This window comes from Rana temporaria, chromosome 1, assembly GCF_905171775.1.
Source record: "Rana temporaria chromosome 1, aRanTem1.1, whole genome shotgun sequence".
Lineage (NCBI taxonomy): Eukaryota > Metazoa > Chordata > Amphibia > Anura > Ranidae > Rana > Rana temporaria.
In genome coordinates this window covers 620,256,195-620,282,625 of record NC_053489.1, presented here as the reverse complement: position 1 = coordinate 620,282,625, position 26,431 = coordinate 620,256,195, and positions in this window count along the sequence as shown.

Genomic DNA, 26,431 nt, shown 5'->3' with positions numbered 1-26,431 from the left:
AGTGGAACCTGTCCTGTTAAACAGCTGTATGGTCTTGGCCACCGTGCTGAAGCTCAGTTTCAGGGTTTTGGCAATCTTCTTATAGCCTGGCCATCTTTATGTAGTGCAACAATTTTTTTTTTTCAGATCCTCAGAGAGTTCTTTGCCATGAGGTGCCATGTTGAACTTCCAGTGACCAGTATGAGAGAGTGAGAGCGATAACACAGAATTTAACACACCTCCTCCCTATTCACACCTGAGACCTTGTAACACTGAGTCACGTGACACTGGGAGGGAAAATGGCTAATTTGACCCAATTTGGACATTTTCACTTAGGGGTGTACTCACTTTTGTTGCCAGTGGTTTGGACATTAATGGCTGTGTGTTGAGTTATTTTGAGGGAACAGAAAATGTACACTGTTATACAAGCTGTACACTCACTACTTTACATGGTAGCAAAGTGTCATTTCTTCAGTGTTGTCACATGAAAAGATATAATACAATGTTTACAAAAATGTGAGGGGTGTACTCATTTTTGTGAGATACTGTATATAATATACCACAAGTATAATTGTAGCTGTGGAATATAGCCATGAAGGGGGAGGTAAAAGTGTGTGGAAACCAACCCCAGATATGATGTCTAAAATGTGTCACCCACAGCCCAGATAAGAGGCACAGACTGGGGCCACCACCAACATCATGCGTACCACTCATGCTGGAGAGGGAAGGGAGTAATAACCGACCTATCATGGCAAAAATACCAGAGTAAAGGGGGCGTGTCATCCACCCAATCCCATTTGATGGGGGCATTACAAAATGGTAGTCATATTGTCATTTATTTAAAAATATATTACATGTACCACCTTCACCTTGCTCTCTTTGGGGGGAACCAAAAGTTAAAAAAATTGAGCTGGAGTTGTTCTTGAAATGAAATCATATTAAAGTGGAACTTCACTCTCTTAATGCTGCTAGCATTAGTAAATCGATAGGAAATTATATTATAATTACTTGTTTTAAACATTTTTTTTTTTTATTACTTCAGTTACTTCTGGTTTCCATGCTTAGACAAATTATGTCATAGATCGCAGGAGTCTTCAAGAGGTGAGGAAGGGCTTTTTCAGCTAAATAGACCCTCCAGCATGAATGGCTAAGCTAAGGGTGGATGGATTCCAGGAAGTAAATGCTAAATGAATCATCTGGCCTTACTCAAAATGTCCACAGCAAAAAATGCTAGGGTGTTTTTTTCTAAGTGATTTCTCAGCAAAATAAAGCTTTGAGACATGGATGGGTGAATTGGCTCTGAATATTAAAGGAGTTGTAAAGGAAAAACACTTTTTTGCTGAAATTACTGTTTACAGGGTATAGAGACATAGGGCCAGATTCACGTAGGACTTACGCCAACGTATCTCTAGATACGCCGCGTAAGTCTAAATGTGCGCCGTCGTATCTTTGCGCCGTACCCACAGAACTAGATACACCTGAAAATCGGCTTCTCCCGACCGACGTAACTTTCCTTAGCCGGCGTATCGTAGGTGCATATTTACGCTGAACGCATCTGGCGCAACCATTGATTTCCTATGCAAATATGCAAATGAGGGAGATACGCCGATTCCCGAACATACGTGTGTCCGGCGCAGGCTACGCGCGGTGCGCGTAAGTTGTACGCCCGGCCTAAAGTTATCCCTCATAAAGCAGGGGTAACTTTGCACCAGACTTGCACAAGTCAGCTAGAGAGTAGCTGCAGCAGTACCATTACGGACGAGCTGAGCAACCACACTTGCAGGACAACACATCTGTGTGCCAACATGCCAGGGGCATCCGTGGTCCTAGCACTACTTCTGCGTCCACAGGCACGTAGGAGGGCACGGGAGAGGATATACCGCACGTGCATAAACGTCTTTGGCATGGGGGAATCAGAGGTGTATCGCATCTTCAGATTTAGCCCTGAAGCCATCCTGGAAATAGCCACAACCCTGCATGATGACATCACCAGCAAGACACACCGCTCACATGCAGTGCAGTCACTGGTCAAGGTACTGGCAACGCTGCATTTCCTTGCAAGTGGATCTTTTCAAAGAACAAGTGGAGTCGTGGCTGGGATGTCACAATCCAGCATGAGCAGATGCGTGCACCAGGTTGTCCCCGCAATCCTCAGACGCATGTCCCACCACTTCATCAAACCCACCCATGAGCATCTGCGGCAGAAGGCAAGGCAGAATTTCTACACAATTGCAGGATTCCCACGCACCGTGGGGGCCATTGATTGCACACATGTGGCACTACGCCCCCCCGTGACACAGAGCACATATACCGCAATCGTAAGCATTGGCATTCCATCAATGTACAGGTGATAGCCGATGCCCAATGCCTCATATGGCACGTCCGTGCCAAACCCCCCCGGGGCCAGCCACGACAGCTACATATACCGTCAAAGCAACATCCCAACAGAATTCGAACAGAACGTGTACAGGGACAGCTGGCTGGTTGGTGAGTGACATGGGAGTCAGGCATCACTGTCCGACCCCATGATGCAGACATCACGAGGGGCACATGCATGACTAACATCCTCCTGTCTTTTCCCTTCCAGGTGACTCTGCATATGCACTTGGGCCCCATCTCATGACTCCATACCGGGATCTCCAAACCACAGGAGAGAGAAAATACAATGATGCACACATACGCACCCGTGCAGTGGTGGAGCAAACATTTGGCCTCCTGAAGTCCCGTTTCCGATGCCTGGATACATCCGGGGGGGTCCTGTTGTATTCCCCAAACTTTGTGTGCCAGATTATCGGTGCATGTTGTGTGCTGCACAACTACGCCATGAGAAAGGGCCTGGAGATTGACATACGTGAAGACCTGACCCCCGAACCAGACAGTCCACCCCTGTTCGAGGCTACCCCATCTGCTGAGGGAAGAGCAGTCAGGAGTTGCCTCGTGGAACGCATCTTTGCAAGTTAAACACACACATTCATCATGGCACACGGACAATGCACGCATGCACACCACTGTGGTCCCTAGCTCACACACACCACATCCACCTCACATTGGATTAGCCCAAGTCCACCCTGCAGGACTTGGGAGCAGCAACGCCGCACCAAGGCCCCAATGGTGTCGCTGTCCATTCATACCACATTCACACGGTCGTGGGGATAACCTCTCCCCGACGACCCAGGGTGACACACCTTGATGGCAGGAGTGTCACCCCCACATTCACACACCTGTCACACTGTAGCCTGCACTACTGATCGTGTGCAGTATTAAAAAAAAAAGGCTCTTCACCGGAGCATAAATATAAATAAAAAACACTCTTCACCAGAGCATAAATATAAATAAAAAACACTCTTCACCAGAGCATAAATATAAAAAAAAAGGGAATCAATTGCCCTGGTGTGGGCTACGCCTGGTGCCCCGGCTCCTCAGTTGCCTGGGGGGAGCTTCAGGTGGGGGGGTGGGGCATCCGTAGCAGGCTCATCCTCAGGTCTGCCAGGTGCTGGCTGCCTGCCCTCCAACGCCAGGGCAATGCGGATGAGCACCGCGTTGGTCTCAGCCTGCATCCGCAGCTGGCGGGTGGTGGCTTGCTGCTGGTGGCGCCTTGTCTGCCTCCCCTCCGTCGCGATGGCAGCACTATTGGCCTTTACAGCCACTGTCAGGCTCTTCACCTCGGTCACTAGGCGTGAGGTCGTGGCCTGCAGCTCACCAACGCAGGTCACTATCGCAGCACAGTTGCCGCTGATATCCTGCAGACTGTTGGGAATCTGTGCTGCGGGTGCCAGGCTGTCTGCGACACGCTGCACGTCCCGGGCAACAGCACCCATATGTCGGGTCTGGCGGGCCTGATCCCTGGCCAGATTTTCCTGTATTGCATCAGGTACACCCCTGGTTTTGCGGGTGGCCTTCCTGGGGCCAGGAGAGGCTTGGGGCTGTGTATATGGGGAGGACCTGAAGGAGCTTCCCCTGATGGTGGAGGAGGGTGAGGGGATTCCTCTGATGGAGGAGGAGGGTGAGGGGATTCCTCTGATGGAGGAGGAGGGTGAGCGGGTTCCCCTGATGGAGGAGGAGGGTTGGGAGGGACCAGGGATGATGGGAGCCTCCTCAACAAGTTAGAACATTTCCTCCAGGTTCCCGTGCTCCTCCTCTACTTCCTCAAGAGATGAGGTATGGGCACTCTCATGCCTGGATGGCGTGGGTCACCCAGCAGCTGACGACGGCCCAGCACCCTCCAGCACATCTGTGGATGACACAAAACATTCACATGTTGGTGGACCCACACACTTGTCACATATTCCCTTCCACCCCCTCACATGCTACACACCGTATAGGAGATAAAACACACTTACCTGACCTCAAGGACTGGTCACCAGAGTCAAAACCCTCCATGCCCTCCACCTGCTCATGCTGCAGGCATTGGGCAATGAGCTCCTCCTCATCGGTCAACTGCACATTACAGGCTGGTCCTCCTCCCGTGCCCCTGGCATGCTTCCTTATAAGGGACAGCTTCTCCCGGACCTGACGTTTCAGGTCATTGATTTTTTTTCTGCACATCCGCGGGGGTCCCGTTGGCATTACCCACGGCACTGACCTGCAGGCTGAGCTCCCTCAGGATCTCCTTCTTCCGTGCCTTGCTGGTCTGGGAACTCAGGGCACCATGGAGGAACTTATCATATTTGACTATCCCTGCAATAATGATAGCCTTTTCCTCCTTGTTGAAGTTTTTCTTCCTCCTGTCCTTGCCTGTATTTCCAACAGCCGCCATCGCTATACAAAAGTACCTTGCTCAGGGGGGGGAAAGAAGCAGGATGTACCTTTGCACCGGACGGGCGCATGTCTGGGCGTAATTATGCATTTGTCGTAAGCCGGTGGGCAGGCGTATCCCAGGAAGTTGCACCGGCGTAGTTGTGAGCATGCGCACATGGGAGCGCTCATACGTCCACGTCACTGCGCATGCTCCGTTCATGATACGCCGGGCGTAAAACACTGTTCCAAGCTCGGACCATCATTTGCATAAGGTCACACCCACTTACACTTACGCTGGCTTACGCCTACGAAATTAAGTTACGGAGCAAGTGCTTTGTGAATACTGTACTTGCCTCTCTGAGTTACGTCGGCGTAGCGCATATGAGATGCGCTACGCCGGTATAAGGATGCGCCGATATACGTGAATCTGGCCCATAATAGTTAACTGATTCCTTTTAAAAATGATTAAAAATAGATAAAAATCAATCATATAATGTGCCTGCAGTTTCAGTTTCACTTTTCATCTAGTTTCATGCTTCTGTGAAGGACAGAGACACATAGCCAATACAGGGTAGTGTTTGTTTTTAAAATGAAACTGATTGGTTCTGAGGGGTTTTAGACACACAGTAATCACACCTTCTTGATTAGAGACCACAAAGAGAAGCTCCCAGTACTTTTTTCATAAGGAAACAGACAACCAGGAAGTGTGCAGAACAGAGAAGGATTACAGCAAAAACGAACAATGAGGACATGAAACCAGGACTGCATTAGGGTAAAGGAAGCTATTTAGCTAAAAAAAAAAAAATCCTTTAGTGACCCTTTAAACATAAATTAAAAAATGCTTTTGGTTTGTGCTGCTCAGGTACAGCGTAGTTCCGCTTTAACATGTTGAATTTTGTCTGGGATTTATGGGATTGGGTTTACATCTACTATAAAGTCACCAGCATCTGAAATGGCTGTGACAGGTACACTTTATTGTGTTACATTGCTATGCACATCAAATAAAAGACTGGGGTGTATGAAGAGGCTCCAGATTGGCATTCTTCCTTCTCCTATAATAAGCTGTAAAAAATTCTCAAGATGAGTGGAATGACTTCTATCCATGCAGAAAAGAGCGAGTCGGCATTCCTATGGTAATCCAATTATCACCATTGTGTCATGTCTTACAATGGTGCGTGAACATGGACATTTCAGGTTTTAAATACGTATTTGAAGGACTTGCGTTGTATGTATTGGAATAAAGGTAACTGTTTAGTGACCACCAGGCTCTTCCTGCGCGACTGTTACCGGTCGTCCTAATGAAGGCACACATTGGCCTTTCTAATAGCCCTTCAGATGAACTCGGATAGGATGGCCTCTGGCCCAATTTTCTTTTCTCCTCCACCTATTGTATGGAGTATTTTCAGGGAGCACATATTTTTGGTGATTATTGCATTGCTTACCGGCATGAAGGAGAAGAACACACAAATCCAGACTCCCCAAGTATTTCTGTAATGCAATCTCTTTACTAGATTTCATATATATAGAAGAATTCGAGATTTTCCTAGCTTGTGACGGAAAATATTGATTATATGAAGACAGGAGGCGAGTATCTTATGCATTATCTTTCTTTAATAATGCCCATAGCAGAAATACAGTAAACATTTATTGTAACTTAAAAGAAAAAATTCAAAGAACTACCCTTCCCAGCAGTCCCTGGGCCAGCGTAGCCCCTCCCAGACCGTAGTCTATATAAGGGACTGTCTGAGGTAACCTATTCCTCTTTCTTCATGCGAATTAGTGTAAACAGGAACCGAAAGTCCAATTAGACATCTCCGCGGCTGCCGGGAACCTTCCGACCGGAACACAACATCTGAATCTGGAGGAAACGAAAGGACAAGGCCAACACGGACCAACTTCATCCGGACCAACTTCATCCCAACGGGGACTATAGGAAAACCAAAACCATTCGGAGCCGACCGGTCAGTCGTCTTCAGGAACATGGACCAACGGATTCAGTCAACGGCATCCTGACTCCGGATCTGGAACGTAGTAGGAGCCTCCATCTGCGGTGAACTAAACCCATGGATCGAAACGGAACAGCAATCCCGACGGGGTTAGTGAAAACGAACTGCCGGGGCGTGCCAGCCTCCAACTTGCAGGGTGTGTGGTTCAACAGTCTAGAACGAGAGAGAGACAACCTCGTGACAGGGTTGGGTCGGGAGGGAAGATACTCGCCTCCTGTCTTCATATAATCAATATTTTCCGTCACAAGCTAGGAAAATCTCGAATTATACCTCAGACAGGAGGCTCATATCTTATGCAAGTTCAAAGCTATAACAATGCATATATAGATGATAACAAATGAAACAACTACAAAATTGATATAGATATGTGTTCCTCCGATCCAAGCAGAATTGGCGGAAAGCAATCGTGGTTACCAGTCCGCCGCTAGCCGTAAATCCTATAGGGAGCCGCCCGGGGTGATGACCTAGGAGCCACCGCTCCTCTGGAGGGGTGGGCGCCAAACGGGGTTACGTAAGACCCTGCCATTTCCATGATTTATCGTACCCCTCTGGCTAGCGTAGCTGAGGAAACCGGAAACTGAGGTTTAGCGTAGGAATGAGGAGTAGGAAGAGATGCGAAGATCGCAGTGGGACCGTGAAGGACTAAGAAATCCGTAGACAACGGAGTACGATGTGCGGGGAAGAACGGGTAGAAAAAAACGATGAAGTCCCGCCGCTGTCCTACGCACGACGGAAAAACCCAGACTCTCCGAGGCGGGAGCCGACGCCTGGAATGGCCAACGTCGTGACACCCGATATGCGTCTGACGGAATCAGACACGAGGGGGCAGTAGCTCAAACGACAATAACCTCCGACAGAGTCAGATTGTCCCCCCAGTCCTGGCGCGTGGTCAGGACCACTGATCACCTCCCAAGAGCGTTGATACCCTGGGTGTGATGGGCGTTGAAACTTAACGCTTACTAAGTCGGTACACCATGGGTGTTATCCCACCAGTAGTAAGTCTACAAGGGAGCGGTAGTCCGAGTTCGCAGCGCGGAAGGCGCAGGGGAGCTATAGGACCTCCCGGACTCAAACGAGTCCACCAGGTAGTTGGTCATCTCAGACGAACGCCTTCATGAGGTTAACTTGTCGTTGATCACCAACTAACCCAGAGTCCTCCGGATGATCGAAATGTATATCTAGTCCCAAGGCCTAGATCAAGGCAAGTGGAACCCCCGTTATAAAAGAAAAGGTCGCTGTCCGTGACCGACACCCCGAAAACCCAACCATGCGAAGAGAAGTAGGACGTGCGTCGTGAATAGAGGGTGCAGATCCCCGTACAGACTGGGGAGAGAAAGGATCCCATAAGGGAGCAAGGGCCAGGAACACTGACCGGTGCAGTCGTCAGTCGATGGAATTGGGCGGGTAACGAGAATTCCAATCTAACACCATAGCGGAAGTGCCTGGGGTACATTTCGCAGCTGGAACGATGTCGCGTTCCAGGCAGAAATGTCAGAGATCTTGCTAGATCCGTTAGGATTTTGGGTCAAGGACCCCCCAAGCGAAGGTCGTACTGGACCGCGGATACGGTGTCCATACGCAAGAACACACCGTAGGTGGACGTGTGTGGCATTAGAGTCCTGATGGCAAGGCGGTCGTCAGGATTTCCACGTGTGAACGTGCAGCAGAGACTCCGCTGTGGGCCACGCCCCTCCTGTGGACGAGGGACCGCATCAAGTACCCCAACCGAGGTGGTTGGCAACCTATTCCAAGATGAATCCGTCGTGGAGTTGCAGGTGGACCTGCCGTGCCGTCTGTCGACCTGACGTAGCCACCACCGTAGTTCAATTATGGCTTCCGTGTCCAGAGTGACGACGTCTGCACAGTGAAGCCCCTGGCAAAGACGTAGGGACTGAGACTCTGAAGGTCTCGATAGTGAAAAGAAGCTGGACAAATGGCCTGGATTAACGCCAGAAACAGGCCGACCAGGCGAGCCAGTCCGCGTAAGGATACCCGTCGTTAGCCCAGCACGATACTGACCTCGTGCAGATGGCGGCCAAGTGGTCATGGGTAGCCGAAGGAGCACTAGGTTGGTGTCCACCAAGAACCCTAAAACTCTACCTCCTGAGATGGGGAGAGGATAGACTCCCCGTGATCTATGGGGGACTGTCCCGGAGGCGTGTTCGTTCGCCAGGCGAGGGGTACGAGCCATTAAGAGTAGGTCGTCCAAGTAGATAATCAACCTCACCCTTTGTGTCGCAGAATGTCGTCACTGTATACGGTAATTACGAGAGATTTCTCAAGTTACTACCGGGCGATAACCGCCCTCCTTTCCTGACCAGGAAGACGTTGTTGGGTAACCCGGGGAGAGCGGGTCCGTCTCCACTATCGTTTGGGTGAACCAGAGGCCCTGCAATTCGTTGTCTATTAGGGCGGTGTTCAGGTCTGAAGACCGAGGAAAGAGGGACTAGGTCCATCTCCGGTCCTATAATCCTGATAGACCGGCACTGTACCGTGTTAGACTTTGATGACGTTTGGGCTCATCCGGGATGGAATAGAGCCCTACCGTCTTGGAATATCTTAATCACCGTGATCCCGACTAGCCTGCCCTCGGTGGTCGGACCGGGGTCTGATTCGGCTAGGTGAGACAGCTGGGGAACAAGCCACGTTAAGATTCGAGCGGCGGTGTCCAGTCGGACCCGTAGTGTCCACGCATCCCAGGAGGCGACCGCCCGTTGGGCCCAGCCCCGATTTGGGACAGGTCAGTTGGCTGTTCAGCGGCGTGGCCTGCTCACTAAGGTGTGGGATGATGGTGATAGGTCCCAAAGATCCAAGGCCCTGGTCTGTATGATCCGAAGGACCTCTCTATTCCCAGCTTGGGGGATTTCCCGTGTATGGTGGGATACCCCCAGGGTATGGGGTTCACCTCGGGAGTGTGCACAGCCATAAATGGTAAAAGAAGGGGGTTACGCCCTGAAAATGATTCGGTGAGTTTTTCGACCGATCTCCGGGGTCCATTATGTGATGTATTGGATCACCTCGGGCGGAGGTGCCCTGTCATCGGAGTGTGGATGGCATATCGCCCCCGGATCTATAATGGCTCTCTACGAGAATCCATAGAGTGTCACCCTGGGAACAGGGTTGGCGTCGTCATAGAGCGCCATGTGCCCACTGCCCTAACACTCATCATCATTCTCATCATCTACAACCTCAGACTCAAGGTGTTAGCCGCCTCAGACTCCGCGGACAACTCTGGAAGAGTCCACGAATGGGTCTGGCTTAGTCCGTCTAACGGATCGCTGCCTCTGCATGTGCATCTCCCCGAGGCTCGGGGGTCGGTCGGAGTCTGGGAGGGCAGTGGGTCGGCAGTCCGGGTAGGGTACTGCCTGGGACATATTATTTACTTCCCCTGTCGGGGAGTCAAGGGCCACAAAAACGTGGCAGCGTTTTGGAACGCCCAGCCCTTCTCAGGGGCGGTAGACCGTTGCCGGATGGTCCGGGCATATGGTGTGCAGGCGGGGGTAACCGACGCCATGGTCGTAAAGATTGGTCTACCGATCAGTTTTGGCAACTGTGTAACACTGTTGAGATTTGGCCTCCTAGGACTGTGTCCACCCTATCCGGGGTACCGGCATGAACAATGCCATGATATTCATTAAATTGTAGAATCTTTGTACAATTCAATACAATTTTTTATACATATTTGTATAATTTATTTATATAATGAATATATAATTTGTATAATCCATCTATAATTTATTATTTGTAAAATTGAATAATGGATTTAGTTATATATTATAAGTAATAATATATATTAATAATAATATCATTAATAATAAATGTATTTATTCATTCAATCCTTAGATAGTTATTTAATACATTATTTATTAGGAGTATGTTGTAGGGAATAAATTCCCCGGAGATAAACATGCTATAATTTCTTTATTTAATTTATTGATTTATTGATCTATCTACATATTGATTATTTATTTATTAGGATAAATAAGGTATATGTTCTAGGGAATAAATTCCCCAGAAATATAATTTGGGTATATATTGAATTATTTATTGTAGATTCGGTTATTTAAATTATTTAATTTAATTTATTTATTTATTTACTTATTAGATATTGATTAATTGGAATGAAATATATATATTTATATATATATATCTGAAAAGATGTACTGCCATCTAGTAGTTGAAAGCATGGTGAAACAGCAGCAGGTTCCTGGCTACGACACCGCTGGGAAGGACATCCTGCAGTGTGAGGGGAGCCTGACGAGATTCTAACTCCAGAGGCGAAGTCTCGCGAGACTACGGCCTCTGGAGTTCTTATTGGCCCGAGGTTGTGAGGGACGGAACGGTCGATGAGAACCGTTCTCCCCCGTCTCGCTCTCGATACCGAGAGAGGCACCGAAAGAGAGGAGAGGAGCGGCCGCGGCGGAGACCCCGCCCCCCACCTGAGCGCGCGAAGGGGAGCGAGGGGGGGTTTGACAGTTGCCCAGGCATGGCGCCCGCCGAGGGAGCGAATGAAAAACAGCGCGGATCCCGCACGGACGCCACAGTGCTCCGGCGTCAAAGAAAGGGAAAAAACCCGAGCAAAGAATCAAAGAATTGGATACAAACAAACGTGGCCTCTCAAACATATCTGCCTGACACCGCTCCGGTGTCAGGCAGACAGAAATAAAGCGCAGAAACGGGGGATAGCAGGGAGAACCCCCAGTATTCCACATCTTCCAAAAACTACAGAACAATCAATTCCGACAAAATACCTGACACCGGGGCATTCGGTATCAGGGAGGAATTCCAGGGAAACTCCCCATGTTCCACAATACCTCAAACATATCAGTCAAGACTGAACAAAATCACCCGACACCGGGGCACTCGGTATCAGAGACCATATATACAATCAAACAATAAAGGTACATGAAACACCTATCTTGTAAATAATAAAGATACAAGAAGTACCTATCCTGTAAATAATAAAGGTACATGAAATACCTATCTTGTAAATAATAAAGGTACATGAAATACTTATCTTGTGTGCTCTGCCATGAGCAGAAAGAAAGAGGAATAGGTTACCTCAGACAGTCCCTTATATAGACTACGGTCTGGGAGGGGCTACGCTGGCCCAGGGACTGCTGGGAAGGGTAGTTCTTTGAATTTTTTCTTTTAAGTTACAATAAATGTTTACTGTATTTCTGCTATGGGCATTATTAAAGAAAGATAATGCATAAGATATGAGCCTCCTGTCTGAGGTATAATTACAACTATATGGAATGTTATTGGCATCTTGTACAACATTAAAGGAATACAATTAATTTCCCCCTCACCGTGTCATGACTGCTAAGAAGCATAGGCTAATTTTTGACCAACTAATAAACCAATACCTCCCCCCAAAAAGAGAGAAGCTGATTAAGTTGGAAATAGGGCAAGGCCACAGCTTAACTGAACTTTTAAAAAGTACAACTTTCCAAATGTACCAAACAATGCCATTCACAGTATACCATGAGCACCCATAAATATAAACTCACATAGTCTAAGGCCCCATACACACGAGAGGATTTATCTGCGAATACGGTCCAGCGGACCGTTTCCGCGGATAAATCCTCTCGAGGATTTCAGCGGATTTCCATGCGATGGAGTGTACTCACCATCGCATTGAAATCCGCGCCGAAATCCTCTGGCGATGACGTGTCGCGCCGTCGCCGCGATTATGACGCGGCGACGTGCGCGACGCTGTCATATAAGGAATTCCACGCATGCGTCGAATCATTACGACGCATGCGGGGGATCCCTTCGGACGGATGGATCCGGTGAGTCTATACAGACCAGCGGATCCATCCGTTGGGATGGATTCCAGCGGATAGATTTGTTTAGCATGTCAGCAAATATTTGATCTGCTGGAATCCATCCCAGGGGATAAATATCAGCGGAAACATCCGCTGGAGTGTACACACCATAGGATCTATCCGCTGAAACCCATTCGCTGGGATTTTTCAGCGGATGGATTCTATCGTGTGTATGGGGCCTAAGAGGCCTGTCCTTGCCATCAGTGCCAGACAGGCATTAGACTGACCCCAGAATTTAACTTGAGGGCATAGCCCATAAAGCAAGGTCAAAACCACCAATTAAGCTGTGACAAAACATCACAAAGGGCGGGCAACTCTTGTGACAGCTGAATCTCCTCAGAGCAGTTGTATGTGCCTCAGTATAGCCTTTTCGTAAAGTTCAGGCTCCACCCAGTCACCTTAGGTCTTGTAGCCAATCCTAAGGGAGCTACTTAAATTCCCTTTTAGGTTTACACCCACAATGATGCCATGCTTCCAGCAGTCAAGGCTCTCTAAAGGCGATTCAAGGGGCCTTCATTTATGTTCCATAGACCCCTTTCACACTGAGCCGCCCATATCGTCTGAGGTAGAACTCTGCTATTTTTACCGCAACACTATGGGCGGATTTGCGGCGTATTTCGGCCGCTAGCGGGGCGTTTTTAACTCTCGGGCTTACACACTGGAATGAGTGGTGCAGCTGTTTGAGGACGAATTGCAGGCGCTATTTTTAACGCTATAGGGCCTGAAAAACGCCCTCAGTGTGAAAGGGGTCTTAGTCCTGGGTCATACCTGAGTGATTTACAGCCTCTTTCTAGAAACTCTTCAACACTCAAGATGAATTAGTTAATTGGCCTTTTTGGTGCCACATCCCAAATTGAACATATTTTGATTCTAAAAAATATGTTTTGTAATAAACTTTAAATTTAGAATTTATATATTCTCTGGTTGCTCTGTGGTCTCTAGACCCTTTTAGCTTCAACACTTAACATGAGGATTGCCATTGTATCTAATGCCGCATACACACCATCACTTTATGTGATGAAAAAAAACGACACTTTCTGTGAAGTAAAAAATGACGTTTTTGAAACTTCAATTTTCAAAGACGAAGTTGCCTACACACCATCGTTTTTCTCACAATGTTCTTGCAAAGTGAGGTTACGTTCACCACGTTTTTCCATTGAATCTCGCTTCATAAGTAGCTTCTGGGCATGCGTGGATGAAAAAACGTCTTAGAAAACGACGTTTTTTGCTACACACGGTCAATTTCTGTGAAGTAAAAAGTGCACTTTTGAAAAATGACACATAAAATTGAAGCATGCTTCAATTTTTTTTGGTCGTTTTTTACAAGACATAAAACGACGTTTTCCCCCACACACGGTCAATTAAAGTGACGTTTTTAAAAACGTCATTTTTTTTCATCACATAAAGTGATGGTGTGTACGCGGCATAAGGGTTTGCTCACACTTACATGTGAAGGTTTTCCACACATGCATGGTCATGCCTAGTGATTTCATCAGGTTGCCTTGCCTTGGTGGTTAAAGCAGACCTTCACTCCAAAGTGAAAGTGATGCTTATTTAAAGTATATGTAAAGCCTCACCTTGTATAACAACCCATTCAATTAAAAATAGAAATGAAAGGCAAAACATTTGTGCATAGATATATATAAACAAAAACATTATAAACACTTTTTCCCTTTTTTTCTCCCTTTGAATAAGAGCTGGGGGAGGAGAAACAGCATTGCACTGGTTTTCCCAGTAAATGGCTGTGCGGGCGGGGTGGAGGGGTGGGATGTCAGGACAAGTCTGATCATTGGAGGAAAGCAGAGTACCCAGCATATCTAGAGAAATTACCACGTTTGTATTCTCCTGCTTAGTGTGGTCAGTTTTTAATAGGAAAGCAGAGGGATTGGCAGAAACACCAGGGGTTTCACATAAAGGAAGTAATATAAAGAGAGGATACTTTCTCATACAAGTATATGGAACAGATGGCACATATCAGGGATATGAAATTATGGGTTTACAAACTCATTAACTCTCCACCCTCGTACCAAACACTTTTGACATTTGTTTACTGGATGTGGTAACTTTTTTTACCCTTATCTGCTCTCAATTCCTAATTTTTCACCTGAGCATGCCCCCTGCGCAAAGTCTCTGCCCACAGCCTCCTGGGACATGTCAAACCTCCCTTGAGGCTATAGGACGCCACACAATCTTGCACATGCTCAGTGGGGAGCAGGCTATGTTTCCTCAGGAAGTCAAAGTTGGCTCCCATATCCAAAATGGCAACTCTAGAGACTTGGAGCAGAAAGAAGAAGTTGCTGCGGGAAGAAAATGCTGCACTCCTGGACTAGTGAGTGCCTGTTTCTTGAAAGTATATGTAGCTGCTAAATTTTTATAAGAAAAGTGAAATTCCTTAAGTCATGTGCGATCATGCGTAGAAATGCAGCCACACATGTAGAGGTATGCTGCTGGGTCCTAGCTCACATACAGTGCCTTGAAAAAGCATTTATACCCTTTAAATTTTCCACATTTGGTCACGTTACAACCAAAAACGTAAATGTTTTTTATTGGGATTTTATGTAATAGACCAACACAAAGTGGCACATGATTGTGAAGTGGAAGGAAAATTATAAATGTTTTTTCAACATTATTTTACTAATAAATATGTGAAAAGTGTGGTGTACATTTGTATTCAGCCCCCCGAGTCAATACTTTGTAGAACCCCCTTTCACTGCAATTACAGCTGTAAGTCTTTTTGGGGATGTCTCTATCAGCTTTGCACATCTAGATAGTGACATTTTTGCCCATTCTCCTTTGCAAAATAGTTCAAGTTCTGTCAGATTGGATGGAGAGCGTCTGTGACCAGCAATTTTCAAGTCTTGCCACTAGGGATGAGCTTCGTATTCGAGTCGAACTCATGTATGTTCGATCGTTCGTCGAAATACGAACAAAACGGGTCGTTCGTGCCAAATTCGAGTTACATTTCACAGACCATAATTCACTGCGGCATCGCTGACTGATGATTGGCCCGCATGCTTGGCCAATCACAGCTTGCAAAAAATGGAGAGCCATAATTGGCCAAAGCCAGGGTGGCTTTGGCCAATTATGTCTCAGAGGGTTTAGTACACGCTCCACACTATGAAAGGCCGCCTGCAGGTCAGCCTTGTGTAGTGTGTTGCGGTGGTCAAGAGAGGACAGAGAGAGTGTCATTTTTTTGCAGGTAGAGCAGGCAGGCAGGCTAGTCAGTTAATGTTACAGTGTGTAGAGGATATATATACATCCCAGGTGTTGTACATATATTTATACACTGTATAGTTTAGCTAGATCAGTTCTTCCTAATTTACTGGCAGGCAGGTGATTGTGCTAGCTGCAGTATTCTTACGTGGTTTATTGCCTGTGTCCTTGGTGTGTACTGGTCGTGTGCTCTGTAGTTTGCACCTAAAGCTACTTGGTGTGTACTGGCCGTGTACTCTGTAGTTTGCACCTAAAGATTCAGGAGCAGTTATTTTAATGATGCTTAAATAAAAAAAATAAAAAATGAAAAATTCCTTTAAATATTATACCTGCTGGGTGTCTATAGTATGCCTGTGAAAACGTCTTTGAGAACCCCCGGGTCTTGTAGTTTTTTCAGGAGTCCAGAAAAAAACTACCGTTTTTAAAACTTTTTTTCCATTGATACATGTAAAAGACGTTTTACGACAATAACTTGCATATTAGGCTTTAAAATTAGCACTTTTGAATTCGAACGTTCGAGTCCCATAGACGTCAATGGGGTTCTAAATGTTCGCGCGAACGTTCGGTCCGTTCGAAGGTTCTGGTGCGAACTGAACTGGGGGGTGTTCGGCTCATCCCTACTTGCCACAGATTCTCAATTGGATTTAGGTCTGGACTCTGACTGGGCCATGCTAACACATGAATATGCTTTGATCTAAACCATTCCATTGTAGATCTGGCTGTATGTTTATGGTCATTGTCCTGCTGGAAGGTGAACCTCTGCCCCAGTCTCAAGTCTTTTGCAGACAGGTTTTTTTCTAAGATATCCCTGTATTTGGCTCCATTCATCTTCCCATCAACTCTGACCAGCTTCCCTGTCCTTGCTGAAGAAAAGTATCCCCACAACATGATGCTGCCACCACCATGTTTCAAGATGGGGATGGTGTGTTCAAGGTGATGTGCCGTGCTAGTTTTTCACCACACATAGGGCCAGATTCACAAAGACTTACGCCGACGTATCTAATGATACGCCGCGTAAGTCCACGGATGCGCGGCCGTATCTATGCGCCAAATTCACAGTACAAGATACGCCTGAATTTTGGCTTCCTACGACCGACGTAAGTCTCCTACGCCGTCGTATCTTAGGTGCATATTTACGCTGGCCGCTAGGGGCGCTTCCATTGATTTACGCGTTGAATATGTAAATGAGCAAGATACGCCGATTCACGAACGTACTTGCGCCCGTCGCAGTAAGCTACGCCGTTTACGTAAGGCGTACGTCCGGCGTAAAGATAAACCACCAAAAAGCTGGTCTAAGTCATGTTAGGGTATAGACGTCGGAACTGCCGTCGGATTTTACTTTGTTTACCTAAGTCGTATGTGAATTGGGCTGGGCGTAGGTTACGCGTTCAGGTCGAACGCATTGAGCCGTCGTATATAAGGGAGTATATGCGACGTAATTCTGAGCATGCGCGCACATGCACCGTTCGTTCGGGAATTCATTTACATGGGGTCACGGCTAATTTTAATCCAACACGCCCACTACCTTCCTAATTTTAATTAGGCGGGCTTACGCCGGTGACTTGTCCTCAATGTTCCCCTATGGGGGAAGTTCCACAACCGACTGCGCAGTCTCCGGGCATGCGCAGTAACATTCTACGGGCAGGCTACGGAAATAGCCGAACAAAACAGCTGATCGTCAGCTGTGGAACACGGAATCGGCAGCTAGCTGCTGAGACAGGAAACCCGGCTTGTGGAGCGTACCAAAAGTCAGCAGGGGAGGACGGAAAGCTTCACTGCACCACACCGTAAACATTTCCTCCAGACATGTATATTTATTACATCATTTACATTTACATTATCATTTACATCATACATTTACATCATAAGCACGTCGGGTTTGAAACGGATCGTAGAGGGGGGGCTGTGTGCGGCTCTATGGGGCTGACGGAGCAGGAGGAGCTCACTGACTGACAATAGAGCGGCCCATCCAGGGCACCAGTCAGCGAGCACCCGGGCGGGGGAGGCTTCAGGGAGGGAGGAGGAGAAGATGACCATCGCCGAGCTTCTTACACAACCGACTGCGCAGACTCCGGGCATGCGCAGTAGCAGGCTACGGAAATAGCCGAACGCAACAGCTGATCATCAGCTGTTAAGTGGAACAAATACCATAGGTGGAACCAGCTTGTTAAGTCACCGGCCCATTTACGCTACGCCAACATAAATTATGGAGCAAGTGCTTTGTGAATACTGGTCTTGCCTCTCTATGTTACGTCGGCGTAGCGCATATGAGCTGTGCTACGCCCGCTCAAATATAGCCCGCTCTACCTGAATCTGGCTAATAGTATTTTGCTTTTAGGCCAAAAAGTTCAATTTTGGTCTCATCTGACCAGAGCACCTTCTTCCACATGCTTGCTGTGTCCCCGACATAGCTTTTTGCAAACTGCAAACAGGACTTCTTATGTCTTTCTTTCAACAGTGACTTTCTTCTTGCCACTCTTCCATAAAGGCCAGATTTGTGGAGTGTACAACTAATAGTCGTCCTGTGGACAGATTCTCCCACCTGATCTGTGGATCTCGGCAGCCCCTCCAGAGTTACCATGGGCCTATTGGCTGCTCTCCTGATTAATGCTCTCCTTGCCCGACCTGTCAGTTTAGGTGGACGGCCATGTCTTGGTAGGTTTACAGTTGTCCCATATTCTTTCCATTTTCGGATGATGGATTGAACAGCGCTCCTTGAGATGTTCAAAGCTTGAGATTATTTTTTTTATAACCTAACCCTGCTTTAAACTTCTCCACAACTTTATGCCTGACCTGTCTGGTGTGTTCCTTGGCCTTCATAATGCTGTTTGTTCACTAAGTTTCTCTAACAAACCTCTGAGGGCTTCACAGAACAGCTGTATTTATACTGAGATGAAAGTACACACAGGTGGACTCTATTTACTAATTAGATTACACTTTTCACATATTTGTGAGTGAGTGAAAAACGTATATAGCGCTGCACATGCGAACTGAATCGCCTCTGGGCGCTTGTTTCACCATTTCTCCTTTGACCTCAAAAGAGATGGGTTTTGATCTTTCTCCTAAAGGCCACGTGGTTCTCCTCCAACCGAATGGAGGTTGGTAAAGTGTTCCAAATGTAAAACATTTTGAAAACCATTATAATTTTCCTTCCACTTCACAATTAGGCGCCACTTTGTGTTGTGTTTTGGTCTATCACATAAAATCCCAAAAAATACATTTAGGGTTTTGGTTGTAACATGACAAAATTAGGAAAATTTCAAGGGGTATGAATACTTTTTCAAGGCACTGTGTGTGTATACATATATATATATATATATATATATATATATATATATATATATATATATGTGTGTGTGTGTGTAGCGGTACCCCTGTGAGGGCTGCTGATAGACTCTATACCCCATTGGTCACCTCAACTCTGCAAATGTTCTCTTGCCTCTGACACCTTGGGTTCCATCCTGCAATTCTGCGATAGTAATGAGAAACTCACACAATATCACTGAACCACTCAGATATGTTTACTGAGATATAATTAACACAAACAATGGCATGAATAAAACACAGCTTTAGTTTAGCAGTAAATAGATCTTATAACTGGTACACAACAGTGTTTAACATCAATCTACTACGAGACCTAAGTGAACAGGTAGACAGAGGAACAAATATATTGGATACTTTCCCCCCTATGACCTCAGCACACAGACCAGCAAAGAGTGATAAACATGTGCATAAATTTAACACAATAAAAGTGGAACAATATCCTACAAATTGGCTCCTCCTGTGTTTGTGGTTTAATCCTTTTAGCAAAGGAATGCAAATTGATTGTGTACAGCAAAGAAGAAATGATAAGTGTTCCTTCAGTTCCAGATATCTTCAGCTAGCCTTTTGTTTATACTGCAGTGTAATTTGTAATCCAAAGTAATAAAAAAGGAAAACCGAGGTGAATTAATCTGTGCTTTAACTGAAGAAATATTACCACATGTATGCTCCTCTTTCACTGTATTTGGAGGTTGCTCACAGCACTGGCTTCAAAGCACAATGGGAAAGAGTAGGCCCCGAGCACTTGCTGTGTGGAGTATGTGAGGACGTAGATTCACATCCGTGGAACTACAAGTATCACCAGCCAGTCTGTAAAATAATTACTTCAGCAATACTGTTATCAACTATCACAATGGGTTATGCCCGCTCACCACTATGGACATCAGATGGATATAGGATTCTAGCCGAAATTCTCTGTATCTCTGCCCTATGGAAATGGCGCCGCCACGCCACGATGCAGCTCCCGATGAACTGGAATGCAAGTGTATCCAGATGGTCTGGAACGCAGACCAGTCCGCTGTGCTGGGATAGTGGTGCTGTCCTCTGAGGTCCCACTGAGGCTGAGGCATATGACGTCTTTGTCTTCCCAGCATTGTGGCGCGCGCATCACTGTGGACCTGATGCGCGTGCCCGGTGGCAGCGATGGCCACCGGGCACCTGGGATCGCTCATCAGAGAGCAGGGACGTGGATCTGTGTGTGTGTAAACACACATATCCAAGTCCTGTCAGGGGAGAGGAGAACTGATCGTATGTACCTTGTACATAGGAACAACGATCGGTTTCCTTCTCTCATCACCCCCCTCCCCCCACAGTTAGAATCACTCCCTAGGACACACAATTAACCCCTTGATCGCCCCCTAGTGTTAACCCCTGCCCTGCCAGTCATATTTATACAGTAATCAGTGCATTTGTATAGCACAGTGCATTTTTATAGCACTGATCGCTGTATAAATGTGAATGGTCACAAAATAGTGTCAAAAGTGTCCGATATGTCCGTCACAATGTCACAGTCACGATAAAAAATGCAGATCGCCGCAATTAGTAGTAAAAAAAAATCATAATAAAAATGACATAAATCTATTCCCTATTTTGTAGACGCTATAACTTTTGCGCAAACCAATCAATATACGCTTATTGCAATTTTTTTTTACAAAAAATATGTAGAATACATATAGGCCTAAACTTTTTTTAAATGGGATATTTATTAAAGCAAAAAGTAAAAAATATTGTGTTTTTTTTTTAATTGTCTGTGTCCTTTTGTTTAATAGCGCCAAAAATAAAAAACGCAAAGGTGATTAAATACCACCAAAAAAAAGCTCTATTTGTGGGGAAAAAATTATCAAAATTTAATTTGGGTACAACGTCGCATAACCGCACAATTGTCATTCAAAATGTGACAGTGCTGAAAGCTCAAAATTGGCCTGGGCAGGAAGGGGGGGGGGGTGAAAATGCCCTGTATTGAAGTAGTTAATGATAACTACAGTAGCAAACCTTGGCTATATATATATATATATATATATATATATATATATATATATATATATATATATATATATATATATATATATATATATATATATATATATATATATATATATATATATATATATATACATATTTACATCAAATATTAAATTATATATATAAAAATATATATATATATATATATATATATATATTTATTTATTTATGTAAATGTTATCTATATGAATATTGAAATATAAAAATATTGTAATATTGTGCTTTTCTTCAACCAATTATTTTTGTAAATTCTCCACTTACAAAAAGAAAGTTAGTCTGACCCCGACTAATAACATGTAGCAGAAAGCGTCTTTTTTTCCCCTCTTCACACAGAGTCCCAGAGGGTGTCACCTTTCAGCGGGTATTCGGCCTTGCCATCAATAAGAACTCGGCTCTGTTTAATGCAGCTGGCTCAGGATTTGCTTTCATTAGGAATAATTCGAGAGATTTCCGTGTATTACAAACGGGCCGAGTTCAGCAGCAATGAGCTTGGCAAGTATTACCCTCGGCGGCCTCTAATTTAGAGACTGATCCTCTGTTTGTGACATGGGCCTGCTCCCTGAATTGTGCTGAGTGAACATATGAGTCAGATCAGGGTTCATACAGCACCTGTGATCTTACACTTTTATTACTGATTGGAAACACATGGGGGGAAAAAAAGCTGGAAACAAATCTAATATATACTGCATATGTGCTTTTGCCACGTGTCTCTGATTTCCGCTGACAGTCCGCAAATTTTATACCTGCCCTTTAAAAATATTGTTCATTTTAAACACCAGTCAGCTATGTCATAAAATCCTTCCTTCAGCCCAGGTTCACACTGAGAGCGGGTTAGAAATCGTCTGAGCTCAGCTGAATTGGCACCATTTCATACCCGCATGTCAGTCCGACTTCAGGGGCAATTTGAGAGACATCTGTGCGGGTTGCTGCACAGATGTCCATAAAAAAATCGCCCCCTGAAGTTGCCAAAAGAAGTACAGGAACTACTTTCGGGAATCGGTACGGCGCACCGATTCGGACTGTGCCAATGTGAACCTAGGCGATAATGTGATAATTACTACATAAAGGGGTCTATTTATAGAACATTCGTTGGAGGAATGTAAAAAGCATTTCATCCAAAACGACACAATTTTTTGTATCAAATGTTGGGTTCTATTTATAAAACATTTGTCGATGGAATTCCACAACCATTTGTCCAAGCTACATGACTCTTCCCCATATTTCCTCTAATACCGTGTTTCCCCCGAAAATAAGCCCGGGTCTTATATTAATTTTGGCAACAAAGGACACAGTAGGGCTTATTTTGGGGGTAGGTTTTACCATGTAATGTGCTGTCCTCTCTTCCCCTCTCTCGACCTGCCTGTTAGGAATCCCCAGTGTGAACTTAGTTAAAATGCTTGTAAAATCTTGTAATCCACTCTATTACTGTAGTATATAATGTACATTGTGTGTATTTCTGTAATATAATTGTGCCAAATACCTTCATTATAGCACCGCTCTGCGCTTTTGTGACCTGCCGGAGCTCTCTTCCCTGCCTTTGTGTTACAGAAACACACACATTGTACATTGTGTACTACTATAATAGAGTGGGTTATAGGATTTTAAACTAGGGCTTATTTTCGGGGTAGGGCTTATATTGCAGTCCTCCTGGAAAATTATGCTAGGTTTTATTTTAAGGGTAGGTTTTATTTTCGGGGAAACAGGGTACTATACCTTCCTATGATTGTCAGCCCCATCTAGTGGCCAAAATGTGGAATATTTTCCTGACTGAGGTAGTTCAGAAAAATGTACCACATTTTGGCCACTAAATGGAGCTGATGATTAAAGGAAGTCATAGTATTAGAGGAAATATGGGGAAAATTCATTCAGCCTGGATAAATGCTTGTGACATTCCCCCCACAAGCATTAGCATAGCTCCCAACTGTCCCTGATTTCGAGGGACTATCCCTGATTTCAAGCAATGTCCCTCTGTCCCTCTTTGCCCCCCATTTTGGACTGATCTATATAGTTGTATATAAAATGCACTTATTATCTTTCAAAAAGTGTTTCCCAGTGCTAAATCTTTCATCCTATTCCTTAATTGCTGCATTTGTAAATTAATTTTAAAAGCCAATATAAAGGAATAGGAGTGGTAACAAAAAGTCCTTGTGGATTTATTTAAACTTTTTTTGGTTAGTTCCCCTTTAAGGGGGTGTGTCAAGGGGTGTGTCCTATGCCTACATACGTTTGCAAGTAGGTGTCCCTCATTCCCATTTCAAAATGTTGGGAGGTATGATATAGGTTTAGTAAACATATCAAACCTTATCTAAACCTAAAAAATATATATATATATTATTTTTTGCTCAGAGGTGTAGTCCTCCCTGTGTAAAAGGGTCCTAAAGGGCCCTTCTGACCCCCATCCAGGGTCCCCCTGCAGTGGTGGAATGCCAAGGCCTGGTTGCAAGTGTGACCTTTGCAACTCTAGTAGATCAGCTATTGTTTTACATTCTTTTTTACCATTTTTTTTTTTTTTTTTACAATTTAACTTTTTGTTATATTTAAAGCGGAGGTTCACCCATAGCTTACACATTTTCCCCTTAGCTTCCTGCTCGTTGTGTCTAGGGGAATCGGCTATTTGTTTTAAAATATGATCTGTACTTACCCGTTTACGAGATGCATCTTCTCCGCCGCTTCCAGGTATGGGCTGCGGGACTGGGCGTTCCTTCTTGATTGACAGTCTTCCGAGAGGCTTCCGACGGTCGCATACATCGCGTCACGATTTTCCGAAAGAAGCCGAACGTCGGTGCGCAGGCGCAGTATAGAGCCGCACCGACGTTCGGCTTCTTTCGGCTACGAGTGACGCGATGGATGCGACCGTCGGAAGCCTCTCGAAAGACTGTCAATCAAGAAGGAACGCCCAGTCCCGAAGACCCATACCCGGAAGCGACGGAGAGGATGCATCTCGAAAACGGGTAAGTACTGCTCATATTTTAAAACAAATAGCCGATTCCCCTAGACCGAACGAGCAGGAATTTAAGGGGAAAATAGAAAAAAAAAAGGAATTGGGCGAACTCCCGCTTTAAAAAAAAATTAGGAGCCCTTTTGGGGGGCTTTCGTAAAATATCAGGGGGCTAAATAGACCTGAAAAAATTGTGATTTCAAAGCCACCACATTGGGAACCAGGTCTAAAGGTGTTACATGAATAAATAAAAGCTTATTATTCACCCCTGCCAGTTTAAGGGGTTTGTCTCATCCGTATAAACTGTACATTCTGCTGGAGAGCTTGAGCTTGTGAAAAACAACAAACTTGCTGGCTGGATCACTAAATGAAAATAGAAAGACTAAAAAAAGGAATCTAATACCCCCATCACATCTAAGAATTGGTAAGCTGCAATATAATAAATGTTTGCATTTGATTTTACTTTAGGGTTGAAACAAACCATTCAGATAGTTAGTTCACCTTAAAGCGGGAGTTCACCCAATTCCTTATTTTTTTATCTTTTCCCCTTAGATTCCTGCTCGTTTTGTCTAGGGGAATCGGCTAGTTGTTTTAAAATATGATCCGTACTTACCCGTTTTCGAGATGCATCTTCTTCCGTCGCTTCCGGGATATGGGTCTTCGGGAGCGGGCGTTCCTTCTTGATTGACAGGTTTCCGACGGTCGCATCCATCGCGTCACTCGTAGCCGAAAGAAGCCGAACGTCGGTGCGGCTCTGTACTGCGCCTGCGCACCGACGTTCGGCTTCTTTCGGAAAATCGTGACGCGATGGATGCGACCATCGGAAGCCTCTCGGAAGACTGTCAATCAAGAAGGAACGCCCATTCCCGCAGCCCATACCCGGAAGCGACGGAGAAGATGCATCTCGTAAACGGGTAAGTACTGCACATATTTTAAAACAAATAGCCGATTCCCCTAGAGAAAACGAGCATGAAGCGAATGGGAAAATGTGTACGGTATGGGTGAACCTTCGCTTTAATAATAATTTTCAAAACAATCCCTATGCAACACAGTGTCCTCGGGAGACTAATATGCACTGATCTGTATTTACTGTAGCAGAATGTTCATGTGTGGGTAGAAAAGGAAGCAGAGTGATCGTGGCATCCCTGTCTGTAGGGTTCAATATTGAGTTGGCCCACCCTTTTCAGCTATAACGGCTTCAACTCTTCTGGGAAGGCCGTCCACAAGGTGTCTATGGAATGTTTGACCATTTTTCCAGAAACGCATTTGTAAGGTCAGGCACTGATGTTGGACAAGAAGGCCTGGCTCGCAGTCTCTGCTCTAATTCCTCCCAAAGGTGTTCTATCGGATTGAGGTCGGGACTCTGTGCAGGCCAGTCAAGTTCTTCCATCCCAAACGCGCTCATCCATGTCTTTATTGACCTTGCTTAGTGTACTGGTCCAAATAATTTGATGGAGGGGGGATTATGGTGTGGGGTTGTTTTTCAGGGGTTGGGTTTGGCCCCTTAGTTCCAGTGAAGAAACTCTTAAGGCCCCATACACACAAGAGGATTTATCCGCGAATACGGTCCAGCGGACCGTTTCCGCGGATAAATCCTCTCGAGGATTTGTGCGGATTTCCATGCGATGAAGTGTACTCACCATCGCATTGAAATCCGCGCCGAAATCCTCTGGCGATGACGTGTCGCGCCGTCACCGCGATTATGACGCGGCGACGTGCGCGACGCTGTCATATAAGGAATTCCACACATGCGTCGAATCATTACGACGCATGCGGGGGATCCCTTCGGACGGATGGATCCGGTGAGTCTATACAGACCAGCGGATCCATCCGTTGGGATGGATTCCAGCGGATAGATTTGTTTAGCATGTCAGCAAATATTTTATCTGCTGGAATCCATCCCAGGGGAGAAATATCCGCGGAAACAGATCCGCTGGCGTGTACACACCATAGAATCTATCCGCTGAAACCCATTCGCTGGGATTTTTCAGCGGATGGATTCTATCGTGTGTATGGGGCCTAAGGCGTCAGCGTACCAAGACATTTCGGACAACTTCATGCTCTTAAGGGCTCTTTCACACAGGACGGATCCGTGATGATCCTCCCCGTGAACCTCCGTTTGCTCAGCGGGGATCGCTCCGATGATCCCTGTTGAGCCGGCGGATCCCGCACACTATGCAGGGACCGCCCTGTCAGATCTCCGCTCTCCCCTATGGGGGGATCGGATGAACACCCGATCCGATCCGCAGACGGATGTAAAAATAGGGTTTTCCTCCGTCTGCAGAATCAGAGGATTGCGGACCCGGATGAACACCGCTGACACCCGCAATCTCATAGGGATCAATGTATGTCCCTTTTTCCTCCGTAAACGGCCCCTTCCTGTT